The sequence below is a fragment of the Taudactylus pleione genome, unplaced genomic scaffold, assembly GCF_031769625.1.
Source record: "Taudactylus pleione unplaced genomic scaffold, aTauple2 ptg000642l, whole genome shotgun sequence".
NCBI lineage: Eukaryota > Metazoa > Chordata > Amphibia > Anura > Myobatrachidae > Taudactylus > Taudactylus pleione.
In genome coordinates, this window is record NW_028285044.1 from 493744 (window position 1) to 500150 (window position 6407).

The window sequence follows — 6407 nt, forward strand, 5'->3', positions numbered from 1 at the left end:
CCTGGAGAGAATAAATATTTGCAGAGGGCTGGAATGGAACTGAGCATATCCCACCATGTCGAAGGTGGATACCATTGACCCCAGCACCTGCATTGCTGATAGAATGGATACCCTTCGCTTGCGTATATTCGCAATGATAAGGCCACAATCTTGTCCTCTGGCAGAAATACCCTTTGTGTCTGAGAATCCAGAAGTGCCCCCAGATGTACCAACTACTGTGTTGGAGAATTATTTCTTCCAAATGATGATCCAGCCGTGCTTCTGTAGGCAGGCAATGGTCAGTTGGAGATGGTATTGTAAAACAGCTGGAGACTATGCCAATATCAAAAGGTCATCCAGATATGGTAGTATTCGGATTCCCTGACGCTTGAGGTAGGCCGTCATAACCACCATTATTTTGGTAAAGACCCGAGGGGCCGTTGATAGACCAAAGGGTAGTGCCTGAAATTGGTAATGTTGTTGCAGGACAGCAAACCGTAGACATTGTTGGTGGGATGGTGTAATAGGCACATGCAGATATGCATCCTGAATGTCCAGGGAAACCATATAATTCCCAGGCTCCATTGCCAAAATAAGTGACCGAAGAGTTTGGGTACAAGGATACGAAACTTGGGTACAAGGATAAACTTGTTAAGGGTTTTTAGATTTAGAATAGGGCAATGAGACCCATTCGGTTTCTGAACCAAAACTATATTGGAATAATAACCCCTTCCTTGCTGAAACACAGGAACCGGGGATTATAACCCTGCCTCCGGTAGGGAGTAAATGGCTTCCTGAAGAGCCAAGGCCTTGATTGTATGTGATGGGGGATTTGTACAAAAAAAAAAACTTCTGGGGAGGATGCCTCTGGAAAGTGAGGGCATACCCCTGAGAGACCACTTCTCGGCAAAAGGCGTCTGTTGTTTAATGCCAGTAATCTGCAAATTGAAGTCGGCCTCCCACCCTGGGATCCCCAGGAAGAGGCCCGCCCCATCAGGCAGAAGGTTTGTCATCCAGCTTAGAAGCTGGACATCTGGCCGGCCCAGACTTTTTATTTTGTCGCTATTTTGTCCTGCAAAAACTAGACTGCCTGAAAGAAGACTGTTCCTTTGCTCCTCCCTGGGGACGAAAGGACCGAAAAGAAAACTGCCTAGGACTTTATTGTAGTCATAGATTGCAGACCTGCCAGAGTACCCATTATCTTATCTAACTCTGCCCCAAAAAGTATATTTCCATAGAAAGGTAAGGATTCCAGAGCCTTTTTTGACCCTGTATCAGCTTTCCAGGACCTCAACCAAAGGAGCCTACGAGCCACCACTGAGGCTGCTGATGTTTTAGAAGTCCCGCAACTATTGCAGCTCCTCCCAAATAGGAGGTTGCTTCCAGTATGTGGGAAATTTATGTGAGCTGTTTTCTTGTAGCATCTGGTAGAGAATCCTCCAATGCCCCCGTCCATTCTTCAACCGCTTTGGCTATCCAAGCCCCAAATGATGAAAATATTGCCTTAAGACAGGTTTAAATTTTCCTAATCTGCAGGATCCTTAAGAGAAGATGCTGACGGAATAGGTAACGTAGCCTTCCTGACTAAGTATGTCACATGAGCATCTACCAGTGATCGCGCTCAGCTAAAAGAAAAAATTGTGGGTCCCAGGGACCCCTCACTTTAACAAATTGGGGTCCTACTCCAGAGTTTCTGTGTCCCATCACATATGCTTTTGAGTTCGCCATATACAGTAGCATCAGCATCAGACCACCCCACATGCTCTACACATAGATCATGGGAAGTCACTCATATTACAGTGCGGATAAAGCTTATAATTACATTGCCTTGATCTTACATGGCCAACAGGTGCAGTGCTGTGGGCAGAGAGGGGGTGAGGGCAGGCAGCAGTTGGAACAGTACTGGGGGCAGGCAGCAGTTGGGGTAGAGGGGGTTAAGTGTAGGAAGCAGTTGGGATAGAGCTGGGGGTAGAGGGGGTTAAGGGCAGACAGTGCTGTGGGTAGGGAGGGGGGTGAGGGCAGGCAGCAGTTGGAACAGTGCTGGGCATAGGTAACAGTTTGAGTAGAGGGGTGTAAGGGCAGGGAGCAGTTTGTGCAGGGATGGGGTAGAGGGGGGTAAGAGCATGTGGCAGTTGGGATAGGAAGGGGGTTAAGTGTAGATAGCAGTTGGATCAGTACTGAGGGGCAAAGAAGGAGTTAGGGGCACGCCGTGCTGGGGATAAGTGTAGATAGCTGGGGCAGTACTAGGGGGCAAAGAGGAGGTTAGGGGCATGCAGCACTTGAAGTAGGGAAGATATAAGGGTAATTAGCGCTGGGGCAGTACTAGGGGCATGGAGGGGTTTAGGGGCATGGAGTGGTGGGGTTAGGACGGGGATAAGGGTAGATAGCTGGGGCAGTACTAGGGGGTAAGGAAGGGGATAGGGGCATGCAGTACTGGAGGTACTGATGATGTAAGGGTAAATAGCAGCTGGTGCAGTACTAGGGGGCATGGAGAGGTTTAGGGGCATGCAGTGGTGGGGATAGGATGGGGATAAGGGTATATAGCAGCTTGGCAGTACTGGGGGTTAAGAAGTGGGTTAGGTGCAGGCAGTGCTGGGGGTAGGGAGGGGATAAGGGTAGATAGCAGCTGGGGCAGTACTAGGGGTAAGGAGGGGTTTAGGGGCATGCAAGTGCTGATGGTAGGAAAGAGGTAAGGTGCTGATTATGAACACTAACTAGCAGTCCTGTGGGACTACCCTCCGGACCCCCCTGCGCGCATGCCACTGATTGTTAGCAGAGTGTTAGCCATTTGCCTCCGCAACACCCCCAGCCTGTTTGTATCCTTAGCTGAAATGCACCAAAACACACCCCTTTCCCGCCTTCCCTCATGCCCGCCACTCGCTTATTAACACTTACATTGTTCCAGGTCAGAGAATGCAGGAACGTGTAGAGGGACACCTATTCTTCTACTCAGCTCATGTAGGCGCCTGTATAACGCCAGAGCCGCCTTCATGCCGGGGGCGGGATGTATTAATGCTTACCGCACCAGTCTAGGCTCTGGATTGAAACCCGATCAAGTCACCGCTGCAAATTTGCCCCGGGCATGGCAGCCTTCTATGCTTGGGTCACCTTCATACACGATACTCTGAAGCCGTCTTACCCTATAGCGCCGAGTCCCGCAGCTGCTGTATCTTGGAAGGGTGCCAAAGTGCTGGCTCCTCCTCCACTTTAATAGTCCTCCCTTCCGCTGGGCCAGGGAGATGTCAATCAATTTACAAGTAGTCAATCCCAGTGGAGCGCATCCCCAGGGACCCACCCCTTTTGAAAAAGTGAGTCCCCTGTGTCCATTTCCGAGTAAAATACGCGCTATAGCGCGTATTTGCGAACACTGATCTACAGTAGAAGGGATTTCCCACTTAGTACATTCAGAAGCTGGGAAAGGATACAATGGTGCTAATGTTTTAGTAAATATAATACAGTTTATCCAGGTTACCCCATGCCTCTTCCATAAGTTCAGTGAGCTGCTGAGATTTAGGAAACTCAGCTTTTACCACCTTCTTTTGTTTAAACACTGGAGCCTTCTTAGTAGGAGCTGTTCATCATCATGTATATCTAGGACTGATTTGACCACCCTCACCAAAGAAGGAACATCCGCTGTAGAAGAATGGTCCTCCTCTGCTGAGCTAGTCCCCGAAGAACCCTGCGCATCATCTGATTCAACCGATGATCCGTCTGAATCCATATGCTGAAGGGTGTATAGGAGGTGCAAATATAGCATGCTGTGGGTACCCCATACAAGGAGGCAGCGTGGTAGTAGACATACGATCCACAAACTGCTTCATTACCTGAGATAAGTAGGACACCCAAGATGGCTCCTGTACAGGGACTGGTATACTGGACTGGTGAGGTGGCTCTTTATAAGGGATGGTTTGTGTGCTGTTATAAAGTCCTGAGAGGACAAGCCCACCAAACAGGATTTACATGAAACCAACACAGGGGCCTCCCCCTCCTGAATCCCTTTACTTTTTGACATACAAATTATAAAAAGGTAACAATGAAAAGTATGTAATGAGACAGCCTTCACAAATAATAAGTAAATGTGAAGTATAAAAAAAAAAAAACATACACCTGCAACAGAGGGATGAGAAAAAACAGTGATCGCTATAACTGACAGAAATAAAAGGCATAATCAACACAGCTGCTAGCAAACAGTCACACACAATGCATATGCAATTTAGTTGCAATGGGCTCTGAATCAACTACTCAAAACACGATGCTTGGTAGGATATAGAGCATATATACCTGACCCATGGGAGAGGTATACAGGGAGACTGACCCAAAGCCTCCTGAGACCAACATCTACAGCAGCACACCGATAGTGGACTGTGAGCGTCTCATGTACACGAGGCGGGAAAGTGGAGCGACCCAGACGCACAAAAACCTTTGAAGGAACTGCGGCGTAGAGCTTCTAAGCGTGCCACATGCGAATCAACAGTAGGAGGAACTTTCCACTTAGTACACTCACCAGTAGGGAGAGGGTAAAAATATGCTAGTCTTTTTGGGACCTTGAACAGTTTGCCAGGAGTATCCCAAGCTTCCCCCATAAGCTCAGTGAGCTGGTCTGATTGAGGGAATTCAGGCTTAACCATCTTTTGATTTTAAACATCTGGGTTTTAGGCTTAGAGGCCAGTTCATCATCCTCTATGTTCAGGATAGATTTAACCGCCCTCACTAAAGACAGGACATCCACAGTTGAATGACGGTCCTCCTCGCCAGAGGGCGACCCAGGGAGAGAACCTTGTGCATCATCTGCCTTCTCAGATGATGCTTCAGAATCCGAAAGCTGGGTGAACTGACAGAATGATATAGTCCGCCTATGTGCTTTGGTGGCTATCGGTCTGTACACCTGTAACATTTGATGATAGACGGCAGACGTTTGAGCCATATTCTGAACTGAGTGGACAAAAACATCCATCCAAGAAGGATGCATAGGGGGTACCGACATAGTAGCTGTAACAGCTGGGTAACCCATGGGAGTGAGCGTGGGGGATGACAAGTAGTCGACTAGCTGTGTCATAACCTGGTATAAGGAGGACACACAAGGTGGCTCATGGACAGGGTCTTGTACGATGGACTGGAGAGGCGGTACATAACAAATAGCGGAATCCTGAAGGGACAAGCCTGGTGAACAGGATCTGCAAGTAATCAGCACAGGGGCCGCAAGCTCCTGTTTATGCTTGCCTTTAGAAGACAAACCGTATTCAATATGAGCAGAGATACTTTTTGCGGCCCGGACTTTCCGCCTACTTCGCCTGTTTTGCAGGCGGAAAAGTATCGCAGCCGTCCCTGCTTTACCCCGTATTCAATATGGAAGTACGCGAAAACGGGACCCGGTGAAACTGAAACAGGCGGAAAGTACTGTCAGTTTTGGGGAATCAGCCCGACACCCCCCAAAAGATGCTCCGACATGGGGGTTCGCTATGGTACCCCCCGATTTAGCTTGCTGAAGGTATTTGGAGTTTTTAAACGGGCTCAATAGCTGCTAAATAGCGTTTTTCTATACGTGATGCAGAATAGTTTTTTTTTAAAGAAAATAAGTTATCCCAGCAAATTTGGGGTACTTGAAAATGGGGGTCTACATACTTAAAAGTTGCTGAAGTGAAGTTTGTACCCCCCAATTTTTTTTCGCCCTCTTTTTCAAAGTCATTTTTTGGCTCCAGGGCGAGGTATACAGGGAGACCAGACCAGATTCTACTGCGACCTGTAGCTCCAGTAATGCTGTGCACAATGGCTGCTGAGCATCTCACAGTGGGAGGAGGAATAGCTCAGAGGCGGGAAACCTCTTGTGAGGGATCTTGCTCTGAGCTAGTGGAGAGCCTACCTCCCCAGTGCTGCATCAATCGCCGAGGCCTCTAGCCTCAGCAGACAATTCCAGATGCCAGACTTTTAGATGCCCTAGTGCAGTGTTGGCTAACCTTGACACTCCAGCTGTTATGGAACTACATAACCCAGCATGCACTGCTACAGTTTTGCTATTAGGGCATGCTGGGATATATAGTTCCACAACAGCTGGAGTGTCAAGGTTAGCCAACACTGCCCTAGTGGTCTAGTGGGGGTGCGGGCGAACCAGGCGCCCTACTGCAGCATCCTCCGGCTAGCCTCCATAGCCGGAGGTAAGGACTGCATATAACGAGATTCCCCGCAAGCGGGGAATCGCCTTACCTTATCTCTCCGTCTATCTTGCTGCAGCCCTGGATCTCCAGTGGAACGGCTAACTAAGCCCCCGCTGTAATTACCGGACCAGTCCCCAGTGTTGCGGCTCCGGCTGAGGTTGTTAGAGCAACCGCACAGGCGTCCATTAGGATGCCCAGTGCTGCTTGCTCTTAAAATAAAACAAAAAAAAAAACTAACAAATAATAAAAGTAAAGCTTGGGGCTGCTGAATGCAGT